The sequence below is a fragment of the Solanum verrucosum genome, unplaced genomic scaffold (assembly GCF_900185275.1).
Source record: "Solanum verrucosum unplaced genomic scaffold, falcon-dt-bn FXZP01000228.1, whole genome shotgun sequence".
In the NCBI taxonomy this organism is placed as follows: domain Eukaryota; kingdom Viridiplantae; phylum Streptophyta; class Magnoliopsida; order Solanales; family Solanaceae; genus Solanum; species Solanum verrucosum.
The window spans coordinates 1969990-1983908 of NW_026020210.1; positions in this window are offsets into that span (position 1 = coordinate 1969990).

Sequence of the window (13919 nt, forward strand, 5' to 3'; positions counted from 1 at the left end):
ATGAACCTGGTCCTAAATTTGAAAAAAAATGTCACTTCATGGATCATAGAGAATAGATAAACCCATGGAAGCCTGGAAGATGAAGCTCACCGTTAGATTCAGGGAACGCTTGTATCACAACTAAGGTCACGCAACTGCTGTCAGAATATGCCCTATACTAAAAAAAAGATTAAGTGCAGGTACACAAAAACAATAGTATACTAGGAGGATCATCGTTCAACTCTAAATATACGACATATGAACATATAACTATAACATTGTTAAACATGATCAAACATGCATAACCCATGTTAGTGAACATAAACAAGACTTCTGGTCATTAACCTAACTTAATAATTACATGAGACATGTTCAACATTACAACAACAACCATATATGTGAATCCACATACCTTGCAAGTAACCCAGACCACCTAAGGATCTCTAAGACATTATTTACGGTGTTTGACATGCAATTTGGATCAACACAAGAACCATTCTATCACTTAAACACAATAATTCAATTACTCATAGATCAATATGTATAATTACATCACAAGAAATAATACTTGGTTCACTTATGGAACCAACACACAGAAGCACAACGAAACATGTACCAAGTGTGGTACTTGATCCAACCATAGTAGAACATATATCAGGCATGGTTATTGATCCAACCGATATATATTATGTACCAGCCTTGTTACCCGAGCAACCTGAAAGTCACAAACATCACAACAATCACAATGAAAAATAACTCTCACTTGTAAAACCAACAAGTATTTAAGCCAGTTCATTGCATGAGATTGATAATCAGATATCCTTAACATTCATTCCCTTATACCCTAAAACACGAATATATAGGCAAATCTAACGAAACAGTTAAGATGCACACATAACGTAACTTGAGAAATAATTCAACCATCACCCACCTTGAATTAAGCCTGAATGCTTGATTAATAACGTTTCAAAGACACTTCATCCAATTCTAAGCGTCAACGATCGTTAATCAGTATATAACCCAACTAAATGAGTTAAGGTCGAATCCCACAGGAAGCGGTACGTGTTTCAAATTCGATTGGGAAGTATGAACATGATCAAATCAGTCATAGGAATAAAAGTTTTTGAATAAAGACATCATTCAAATTAAGAGGTGAAACGAATGTCAAAGGGGGGGGGGGGTTGGTTAACAGCTACAAATAGTAATCACAACAATATGAATTAACAATAATGAGATGGGTTCTTTGGATGTGATCGATTGTAGGCTAATATAGACAAATGGGTAATTGCAACTATTAGTAAATAGCTAGATATTAGTGAGTAGGCTAGACTATAGTAGAGGTAAATTTTTGCTCTAACAATTTACCCCGAATCAAGTGATTTATCTCGAACATCAACAAGCATGCAAAATAAGAGCAACCCACACCTTAATCCATTCACTCTCTCGAGTTGAATGTGTGGGATTGGGTTTAGGGTTCACTCTCTCGAGCTGAACCCAGGTCAACCCAATACCCACAAACCATCAATCAATAATTTTAGTTCTAAAACCACTCTCTCGAGCAAGCCAAGAACACAAACATAGAACCGCATTTGCTACTACAATTCTTAAATTAAACCACAATTAATGATTAAACTAACTTCTAAATAGCATTTAAACTAACAATTAATAATATCCATAAGCTAAATCAGCCCATAATCACATAATCACACCCCAAGAATTAGGGTTTTAGCTAGACATCATAAAAAGGTAAAAACCATTACCAAATTGATTATCCATCAACCGGGTAAAAATGATTTCGACCTTACAATGCTCCAACTTGAAGAATCTCAAAGACCCACTTCGAATTTCTCAAAAGTGAATTTATTCAATCCTTCAAAGCTAAGGAAAAACTAGAGAAACTCTCTCTTAGATTGTTCTTCAGAGTAATTCCAAAAAGGTTGAATAATAGATAGATAATTGATTCTAAACTAAGTGTTCAAAAATGTATTTATAGTAGCCAAAAATGTGTTGTGAAGAGTCACTCGGTGAAGTAAGTCAGGCTCGCTAAACCACTTGATGAGCCACCCTTTGATCACTTCCATTGCCCTTCTTCCTTGGCATTCAAAATCCCCAAGGTCTGTAACTTTGGGCGATCTAGCAGTATATCGCGGAACTACTCGGCGATCTGCCGACTGCTTCTTTCTCTCGCTGACTTGGTTTCTTCCCTTAGGGTTTGGCATACTATAACTTTAGGCCATCAGATGTGCCACTCGGTGACACGCCGAGTGCTCTTGGCGATCCTTAGGCTTGCCCATTGTCATTTCTTCAGCTTGTTTTGTTCCTTTTTGCCTGTTAACGTCCTAACTTTATTCCTCAATCCATATTCCTAAAAATCAAGAATTTAGCATTAGTTATTAGCACAAAATAAGCATTTATAGACACTAAATCTATATAAACCAAGCCCTAAATGAGTCCAAATCTCGGACTCATCAACACTCCCAACTTAAACTTTTGTTTATCCTCAAGTTCAACATTTCAAATGGGATGTCTCAAACAGTGCTACAAAAGACTCAATCATGAATGCACATAACAAGACTCAACTTACTCATGTAAAGATCAATTGTGCACTCCAAGATTCAAGTTGTCACTCACCATTATCAAAGATTCTCAAGTTCACAATACTTGCTTCAAATGCAAGTTCAAGCTGAACAAAAGTACTCAAATGCCCTTACAACAAGGATGATTCCATATTCACACCCAATTCTTCAACAATTTATAGCTCTAGAATCACATACAACTCTCACACTCACAAAGATGAAAACATACATGACTCACCCATAGGTTTGCCCTTATTTTCCAATCAACATTCGTTTCAGCTCACTCAAGATCAAACAGGTCTTTTCAAGGCTTGTAACGGGGTTGAGTGTAAAGGTATGATCATTTAGGCTTAGTGGCTGCTATCCTCATGAACTGTGGTATGAATATCACTTTCCTTCCTTTTCTTCAGCATTTTCACTCATGCTCAAAATTTACCCCATTATTCACTTCCAATGGAATACCGGACACCCCATTTCTTTTGCAACTTTCACAACTTTTTCATTATTTTTCTTTCTTCTTTTCTCTTTTTTTTTTGTACGGAGGGGTTCCATATTTTTCAGAACCATGGCTAAATGGGGAATTCTTCACATTTCTTGATTTACCTTCTCTTTTCACCACACCCCCAACTTAGTCCTAAGTTGGCTATTCAAACAAACCACACTTCATGAGGATTATGGGTGAATGGATAAAGAGGGGTCTCAATTGCTCAAATTTCTTCCAAGAAAAGGATAAGGCTTAAAGGGGGTTCAAGCAAAGTTCACACATCTCACAAGGTTGGCCACAAAAGAGGTATATTGTCAAATTGTTTCACTTTTCAAAATTGTTGCTTGAGATCATTTCAAGAGCTTGCATCTCTTAGTCAACTGGACCAACGAGGCAAATTCTAGGTGTCATCACACAAAGTTCACGGTAAGCTCATCACACAAGACATTGACACCAATATCAAACGAGACTCCACACTTTCGCTAGTGTGCAATGTTCATCACAAGAGACTCATTCGATAATTGGCTAGTCACGACGAGATGCAAAAAGTCCACATATTGTCTATGCAACTTCATTTGGCCTCATCGTAGCCGCACATTCATTTTTGTTCGATTAAGAGCACTATTCAAGTCATCGATATTGATCTTAACCGATACTTAAATTTGTACAAGAACAGTCACATTCACACACAACAAGAGTGGCAAAAATTTTCAGATAGGTCAAAAACCATTTTTATTCATAACAAGGAGCCATAAGCTCTAACAACCACAAGACAATATCAACACACAATTCAAAACACCAAAAATCCAATAATATATACAAAAGATAGTCATAAGAGGTAGGTATGGAAATACCTCACCCCACCACAAATAAAAATGTAGTTGTCCTCAAATGCAACAAAAGTAATCAACAATCAATAAAAATGACAAAGAGAGAGGTAGAGAAAGGTCCTATCTACACAATCACTCCATCTGTCGGGGCATCAATTCCCTGTGTAACACTCTGATCCTGAGCATCAATGCCTAGTGTGACATCAACACTGGCTCCACTAGAGTTTGCCATGGACGTCTCTGTCAGGGATATTTGAATGACCAACTGTACAATCAGCTCCACTAAATCCGGCAGGTCTCTATTGATGGTCTCATCTTGCACCTCGAGCTGCTACTCATCTATCTATGCCTCCGACTCATCAGCTACCACATCATCCATAAGCACATCTCTGGTGGTGGCCGAAGGCATCTCAGAACTAGTCGGGATTAGATGCCTCCAAGAGAGAAGTGAAGTTTGTGGAATTCAAGTAGTTCACATCCTTTCTCAAATCTGCAACCTCGGCTTTCAAAGTCTTCATCTCTGAAGTAGCCCTCTGTCGACTCTCACAAGTCTCTACTCTCGCTGTGAGAGTGTCAATAGATGTCCGGAGGGGTGTTAACGCAGCTATAATAGCGCGCTCAATTATCCAAGGCACTTCATACTCTAGCCGAGTAGCCCGCATATCGGCAGAATGGGCTAAGTACCCCATCTTCAGGATCATGACCTGAGTAATCCTAGTGGGCTGGGAAGCAGTAGAGGAACCAGGAGCCTGGGAGTAAGTGGAAGCGGGTGTACCTGAAGGCCCAAAGGCTGGAGTAGGCAAAGATGCCTCTCCAGGTATAGAATGAACATCAACCTCCGGGGATGCATCCACCAGAGCCGCTCTCCTCCTATCTGCCTCCTCCCGAGTGTACTTGGTGTCTATGCATTGGATGTCTGTGGAAGATGTGGGAGTGACCTCGATGTCTCTCTTCTCATCACGAGGAACTCCAACACGCCAGCATAGCTCTTTAATCAAGACCGGGAAGGGAAGGGATGTCTGATACTGCTTGGCCCTCAAGGCCATATCCTGCTCAACAATGAGTCCCAAGTCGATGCTCCTTCGGGCTATGATTGTCTTTCGGAGGATGAACTCGTTCTGTGAGGAAATAATGGAGTTTCTAATGAATCCAAACCAGTACCGCACAACTACGTTCAAGTAGTTTTTCTCAATCGGAGCTCCGGCCTCAATCCACCTTGGGGTGGTGTCAGAAATAAGGGGAGCAAGCCATCCCTTTAGATAATCTAGAGGTGTCTCAGTGGTAGCCAAGCTCAGGTTGAAGTGAGATACAACAACGTTGATATAATCACTGTTGCATCTCACTTCAACACCCTGGGCCATGACGGATTTCACCGGTCTGAAGGCACTGGCCGCCTTCTTCCCCTTGGGTACCATGTCACCTTATGTTGTGTAAAATTCCCAGACCCATGTAGGAATATAGGGGCCCGGGGACTGGTGAACTGCTCAAACCTGTGGAACCAGAGAGTGTCCCACAAATTAGGGTACTGCCCTCTAGGCCCTCTATGGACAACAACCTTTCTTCAATAATCGTCCTCAATCCATCGGCCTTAAGCTTGTTGAGTAGCCTGAGAGGAGGACCCTGAACTGGTGGCGCTGGAACCACGGTATGTGCTGGAGTTGGCACTATATTAACAGCGTAAGAGGTGGCCTCTGGGATCCTAGATGGATCTTGGCGAGCTCTGGAATGAATCTTATCTCTCCAGGATTGCAGAGGTTGGTCATCCTCAAGCTCAGATAATGCAGCATGGGAGTCAAAGGACTCTGCCTCACTGCTAAAGCTGTGCTCCGGTATCTCATATGCGGGCGCTTTGCCCTTGCCTTTGCCTTCCTTGGGAGGTGCCTTCTTCCCCTTTTTAGAATGGGTAGCTGCCCCCTCATTAATAACCATTCCCTGTGCTCTTTTTCGAGGTGGCACACCATTATTGTCCAGGTTGGTTTTAGCCATATCTGCAAAATACACCAAAATGAGTTAGAACAATTCAAGAAAAAGGCAAAAAATAGGTTGCAAAAAGACTCGCCGAATCGATCGGTGAGTCACCGAATCACTTAGTCGAACTAGATCGGGCTCGCCAAAAGGATTGGTTTGAAATTTTCCCAGAAAAATGACAGTTCAGTGATGCTCAAGGCCTTTCGTCAAATCACCAACACCATTCAGTGAGCTCAGACTAGCTCGCCAAAAGTGACAGTATGTTTTAGGGGTTGGGGGAGCAGAAAAGGGGGATCAAATGGGAGTTTCGGTGAGTCGCTGAGTGAACTCGGTGAGCTCAGGCTTCTCGCCAAAAGTTAAAGAATCACACTCAACCAAATCATAAAATTAAAGCCGATCTAAGGTGACTTTGGCAAACCGTCGAGTGGTTCGACGAGCCCGACCCAGCTAGCCAAACTACCCAATGTGCCATTTTTCAACCCTGACTCCCAAAATTTAACCTGCAGCCCCAGAAAAACAAAATCAAACCACATACAAACTCAATTAAGCCCAGACCCATACGATCCATGCCACCGGGGTACTCAGACTTCCCCCGATTTTGCCAAAATTGGACATTTGACGACTTTAGCCCTTACGAATGACGTCAAACGCTCCATTATTGATCAAAGTACGTCAGTTAGCACAATTTGGGTTACTCATACTTCACTTGACTAGACCCAACAACAGAATAACACAACCCAACAATTTATGATTAATATTAAAGCACAAAAAATCAAAAATTTAGGTAATTTTAGCACAATTTCAAGAATACAAAAGACAAACTAGCACACAATTACGAGTCCAGAGAGGCCCAGTACACATCAACACAATTTATAACAATGGAATTGAATTTAACCGCTAATTAAGAGTTTGGGGTTCGAAAAACCAACCTTTATGCCGAATTAGGGATTTGTAATGCTAGGCGGCAAAGAATTTCAACTCCGAAAAGAAGATCAACAAGCAAAAATGCGAGAAAATGCAAGGATATTGAAGAAATAAAGTGCGGGTATGATTGTGTGAAGTTAAAAGTGAGGGAATGTGAAAGAGTTTGAAAGTTTAAACCTTTAGCCTTTAAAAACCGCTCAGTTCGCGGCCCTTTGGTGATATTATTTTTCCTCGCCGAACCACTCGGTGACACGCCAAGTGGTTACTTATATCGCCGAGTTTTACAGGACCTCCAGTTAATTTGGGGGTCCAAACGGCGGACAAAGTCGGGCTTGCTGACCAATTTGGTGAGTCGTCGATTTGTCCATGGGCCCACCGAGTTTTACAGACTCCATCCTTATTATTTCGTGAGTCTAACGGCGGTCCAAGTCGGTCTTGCCGACCTCTTCTGCGAGTTGCCGACTGTACTCTTCTCTCACCAACCTGCAATTTTCAACACATTCCACACTTCAACCTGCACAATCAACACACGTTATTTCAAAAACTCAAACAAAGCAATAAACACTTGGGTTGCCTTCCAAGAAGCACCTTAGTTAACGTCGTGGCACGACGTAAGTACCAACTCAAACTTTATTCTTGGGTTTAGCCATATTATCACTAGGCAACCCCCTTGTTTTCTGGGGTAAAGATGCGAAGAGATCTGACCCATTTGGGTCTCCAATTGCTTGATAGAGACGTAATGAGAAGTCATTGTCTGGTTGAGAGTCGATACGTCTTCCTTCATTTCCTTCAAGACTTTATCGGACCCTTCAACCTTGGTGAGAATACGCGAGAGCATATCCTCAGTCTGGCCACCCTCAGAATCTTTGGGCTTTTGACGCTCGTAGGGAGGAACATACCTGTCCTTCTCCCCATTCCTTTCGTTCCAAGTGGGGTTATGATCCCACCACTCTCTATCATGGTTTCTCCAGCCCTCATCCCTGTTCCAACCTTGGTGTCCACCACCTCATTGGTTTGCTAGGAAGTTGACTTCGTTGTTATACATCGCTTCAAATTTGGCCTCTTCGGGGTTTACACCACCAAGACCAACAACATTAACAATTCTCATACCAGCACCCATGACATTCTTGGCCAAGATGTCCAGCTCGGTCATCATCTTTGCCATATTTTGATCCCTCTCTTGATCTTTCTCAATATGTTGCTTTGTCAATTTAAAAGTGAGAGGGGAGCCCTGATCTTCATGGGTGTACCATGCCCGGTTAATCGTGGCCATACCATCAAGTAGTTGGGCTGCTATCACATATGGTTATTGCATTAAACCTCCCGAAGAAAGTTGATCAACCACTCCCTAGTTCACCGAATCAAGGCTTCTGTAAAAGTACTACAACAAAACTTTGTCGGGCAATCCATGAGTTGGGCATTGCAGCACCAACTTTTTAAATCTTAGCCAAGTCTCATGGATTGGCTCACCCTCCAAACGCTTGAAGCTTTGGATGTTGTCCTGAAAAGTCATCATCTTCGAAGAGGGAAAGAGTCGCACTTGAAATGCGGTAATGAGATCTTCCCACGAAGTGATAGAATCTCTTAGCAACTCAACCAACCACTTATACACTTCTCCCATTAGAGAAAATGGGAACAACCTCATCCGGACCGACTCTTGGGATATGTTCTTAAAGGAGAATGGTCTGCACACATCAACAAAGTTCCTTATATATACTCATGGGGATCCTCATGAGCCAACCCACCAAACAACCCTTTAAATTGTAAGAGTTGCAACATGGTGCTTGTAATGTGGAACACATCATTCTCTTTAGCTGGAGGTAAATGAATGGCACCAACTCCACCCACTAGACTTGGGTCATTGACATTTGGTTCGTTGACATCATTGAGATTTTCGATGTCATCTTGGTGGCCCACTTGGCTACCATTGACACTAATTTCCTCTGTTTTTACAACAACACACAAACCAAAACTAAAAATAAGTAGATTCAACTATGACTAAAAAAAATCAACTTCACCAAAAGAATTTCAAACAACACCACTCCCCGGCAACGACGTCATTTTGATTAATAATGTCTCAAAGACACTTCATCCAATTATAAACGTCAAAGATTGTTATTAGTATATAACCTAACTAAATGAGTTGGGGTCGAATCCCACAGTGAGCGGTACGTGTTTCAAATTTGATTCAAAAGTATGAACATGATCAAATCAGTCTTAGGAATAAAACTTTTCGAATAAAAACATCATTCAAATTAAGGGGTGACGCGAATGTCAAATGGGGGGTTTTTGGTTTTGGTTAACAGCTACAAACAGTAATCACAACAATACGAATTAACAATAATGAGATGGGTTCTTTGGATGTGATCGATTATAGGCTAATATTGACAAATGGGTAATTGAAACTATTAGAAAATAACTAGATATTAGTGAGTAGGCTAGGCTAAAGTGGAGGTAAATTTTCTCTCGAACAATTTACCCCGAATCAAGTGATTTCTCTCGAACATTAACAAACATGCAAAATAAGAGCAGCCCACACCTTAATCCATTCACTCTCTCGAGTTGAATGTGTGGGATTGGGTTTAGGGTTCACTCTCTCGAGCTGAACCTAGGTCAACCCAATACCCATAAACCATTAATTAATAATTTTAGTTCTTAATCCTCTCTCGAGTAAGCCAAGAACACAAACATAATACTGCATTTGCAACTACAATTTTTAAATTAAACCATAATTAATTATTAAACTCACTTCTAAATAGAATTTAAACTAACAATTAGTAATACCCATAAGCTGAATCAGCCCATAATCACACCCCCATGAATTGGGATTTTAGCTAGACATCATAAAAAGGTAAAAATCGTTACCAAATTGATTATCCATCAACTATGTAAAACTGATTTCGTCCTTACTATGCTCCAACTTGAAGAATCACAAAGACCCACTTCAAATTTCTCAAAAGCGAATTTCTTCAATGCTTCAAAGCTAAGGCAAAACTAGAGAAAACTCTCTCTCAGATTGTTCTTTAGAGTATTTCCAAAAAGATTGAATAATAGATAGATAATTGATTCCAAACTAAATGTTCAAAAATGTATTTATAGTCGCCAAAAATGTGCTGCGAAGAGTCACTTGGCGAAGTAAGTCGGGCTCGTCGAACCACTCAGCGAGCCCCCCTTTGATCACTTACATCGCCCTTCTGCCTTGGCATTCAGCATCCTCAAGGTCTGTAACTTTGGGCGATCTAACACTGCATCGCGAAACTACTTGGCGATCCGCCGACTTGATTTATTCCGTCTAGGCTTGGCACACTATAACTTTAGGCGGTCAGATGTGATGACACACCGAGTGCTTTTTGCGATCCTCAGGATCGCCCATTGTCATTTCTTCAGCCTGTTTTATTTTTTTTTGCCTGGTAGCGTCCTTGCTTTGTTCCTGAATCCATATTCCTGAAAATCAAGGATTTAACATCAGTATTGGCACAAAATAAGCATTTGAGGACACTAAATCTATATAAACTAAGCCCTAAATGAGTCCAAATCTCGGACTCATCAATGCTCTATTGGACTTGAGTCTTACCCTTTTGTGGAGCTTTAGCTTGATCTAGGTCTAAAAACAATAACACATATATAAAATCTACCCCAAATAACCTATATATCCCCGAAATATATATTAATCCCACATCCCAGGCCAATCTCATGATCGTTCCACCCAACTCAGGGCTTTTCCACTTATAATTTACTTAGAACTATCAAATTTATGGTTACACTAGTTAGCTATGGTGATATAATTATGAATGAATATTTTTTTAACAAAACTCAAGATTTCTACAACCAACAATCCTTGTGACACCAAATTTTCCATCTTAAGTTAAGCCAAAGCCTCCTATAAGGCCATAACTATCGATTCTAAGGTATATGAATTGAAGTACTAGATTAGGGGAATGAACTACTTACCTTTACGAAAAATATTGAAGGAAAACTGATGGAAATTCACCCAAATCGCCTCTGCACTTGTCCAAAACATCCTTGAGAAAGAATGAACATTTATAGAGAAGTTCCTACATTTACATGGAGTTATCCCTCTATAGAAGCCTAATCCAGATCTAGCGGTGCCGCCAACTATAGTAGGGTTGACCGTTCTTGTATTTTGTTATAGAGGAAATTTCACTTCTATAGTGGTAGTCGTTGTTGCGGTGTATCACCTGTAATAGAAATTTCTATGGGATAAAAACTTGGGAATTTTCACAGTTTTGTCAATTTCGCAATATACCTTTAAACCTTGACGTTCAGACCAACCCCTTCACGTCAAGTTCAATATCGGAAGTTCTACTCACCCGAATTCACTTCCAAATAGTCCTACGGACTCCTTAGCGTCTTAGCTAAAAGAAAACAAGCTCAAGCTTAGACACTTTTTACTGAATCGTTTCTCGGATTGCCTTATACTTCACCATGCTCAGATTTAATCTGAACCTAGCCTAGCTTGAAATTTTCAACTCCGTAACCTAAAAGTTCTCTCACCTAATTCCTTTTATGATTAACTACCCCATAATGGCAAAAAGGGTCATTACAAGGTGCAAAACACAACATTTACAATATGTAGCAGTAGTTGGGTGCAAACCATACTAGCTTAAACGGAATATAGAAACTCTTTGGCTGTGTTTGGTAAGAAGGAAAATATTTTCCATGGAAAATACTTTCCTGGAAAACAAGTAGATTTTTTACTTATTTTCTCTTGTATGGTTGGTGAGTAGAAAATATTTTTTGGAAAAGATTTCTTAGTGTTTGATTTATGAATGAAAATATTTTTGAAAAAATATCTTTTATTTTTACTAGAGAGTAAAAAATATTTTTTAAATTAAACTTGATTTTTCTTTTGGTAGGGGGGGTGGCTGATAGGGGGGCTAGCCGGGGGCTGGTCGAGGGTAAGGGTGAAAAACTAAAATTTTGAAGTTGAAAATATCTTTTACAAACAAACTTAAAAATTCTTTTTTTTGGTCGAAGGGGGGTGGGGGGAATAAGCATTTGAAATTGAAAATATTTTTTAAAAAAAAACTTAAAATTTTGTTTTAGGGGTGAGGGTGGGGTTGAAAAAAATTATTTTTTCTTAATTTTTTTGGGGGGGAGGAGTCGGGGGTAGGGGTGAAAAAAAATTGAAGTTGAAAATATTTTTTAAAAACAAACATAAAATATTTTTTTTGACGGGGGAGGGGGGAGGTCGACTTAAATTTTTTTTTTGGAGGGGGGTGGGGGGATGGTAAGGGGCCTAATGGGGGAGGAGGGTTCGAGGGTACAGGGTGGGGTGCGGTAAAAAATTACAAAGTTGAAATTTGAAATGTCTTTTAAAACAATATTTAGTTTTTTTTGGGGGGGGGGGGTGGTAGGGGTGAGGGTGGGGTAAAAAAATAAAAAATTGAAGTTAAAAATATTTTTTAAAAACAAAATTTTAAATTTTATTTTTATTTGGGGGGGGGTGGGGTTTGTGGGTAGGCACAAAATAAATTTATTTTTTAACAATAAAAATTGTAATTTGAAGTTGGAAGAGAGTTTTGAAGGGAAGTCATTTTCCTTTAATTTGAGGAAAATGAGATGATTTAGAAAACATTTAACACAACCAAACATGAGAAAATTGGAAAACATTTTCATAGCAGACACACCCTAAGTGTGAAAGATGTTTTGGGCTGACGTAAAATTTGTTCAAACATCATGCATTCTTCTTGTCGTTCGCATCCACAATTGCTTCATGTCTTATGAGGAAAATAGTTATTTATCCAATAAAATCAAATCTAAAAATACCTTAAGCAACTGACTCTTTGTTTTAATGCATGAAACACCAATTATGAAAAGACAAAAAGATTTCTCCTACCAACATGGATAAGCAAAAAATCACACTTTAATTCAAAGTGATATTAAAGTAATAAAATTAGACTCCTCAATTCCCCATTATGATGGGATATTAGAACGAAAGAGTTACTAAATATAGAAAGTGACATCCATTTTAAATGGACTAAAACGAAAAGTAAAATACATAAATTAATTCTCACTTCAAGCCCTCCGACATGCCACTCTCGATTGCATTATCACTGTTTGAACTGCTAATAGTATTAGTTGCAAGAACCTTGGGGGATTTAGTACGAAAATTATATTGGTTTTTGTTGAAAAGTGTAATATGGGAAGGGATAGTGAGAATTGAAGTGAATGTTGTTGTACATTTCTCTATTTCAAAATACAACATCTACCACCACTTACCACACCATTAATATAAGTTAGCCGGATCCGTTGAAATCCAGCTATTATTGAAATTATAGTATAATATTTGGATTAAATTAGAAGGGTATGAAATGAGTTGGAAACTTTTTTAGTCTTTTAGTCTGAGGTGCCAATGTAGCATAGTTTCTTAGCCGTCTTTCCTCTTACGTATTACACTGTGTTTAGTGGAAAACGGATTGTTATAAACTCACCCATCCCTATTGTACTATGAGTGTACAACTACAATACTTTATGATGAGATTTTCACTCTTCAAAGGGATTGTGGGTTACCGTACTCTATCTAAAATTGACAATGTTAGAAGTGTAATAAACTCCAGCTAGCTGTGTGAATCCTTTGCCTACCAACTTAGATTTGAACCTTTCCACACTTCCATCTGCCTTATGTTTGATTTTGTACACCTATTTGCATACAACAACATTTTTGCATGTTGGTAGAGGAACCAGCTCCCATGTATCATTTGCATGTAGTGCTTCGAACTCTTGTGTCATTGCCATTTGCCAGGCAAGATTTTGCTTCCTCATAACAAGAAGGTTCTGATTTATGTGAGAGTACCTTTACCAACTGTTGACTATTCCTTTGAGTTGTAATGTTAAACAATGGACATATATTAAATTGAATTTGAAACTAGGTACAAGTAACACTTCATGTAAAGTCAAGACTGGATTCAAACAGACATCTCCAATTTCATTTACTTTAACCTTGTATCCATTTGGTAAGGTGATTAGAAAAGGATATGGCAGTGGTCTAGTGTTTTTAGGACAATTTTATCATAGGTCATATGGTGTGATACTACTTGAGTCTATGGTCTAAGATCCAGCAGTCAATACATGACAAGTTACCTATCTCAGTCGTTAAAGAATAACAAGCAAGTATACGTGTCAGGTTCACAGCTC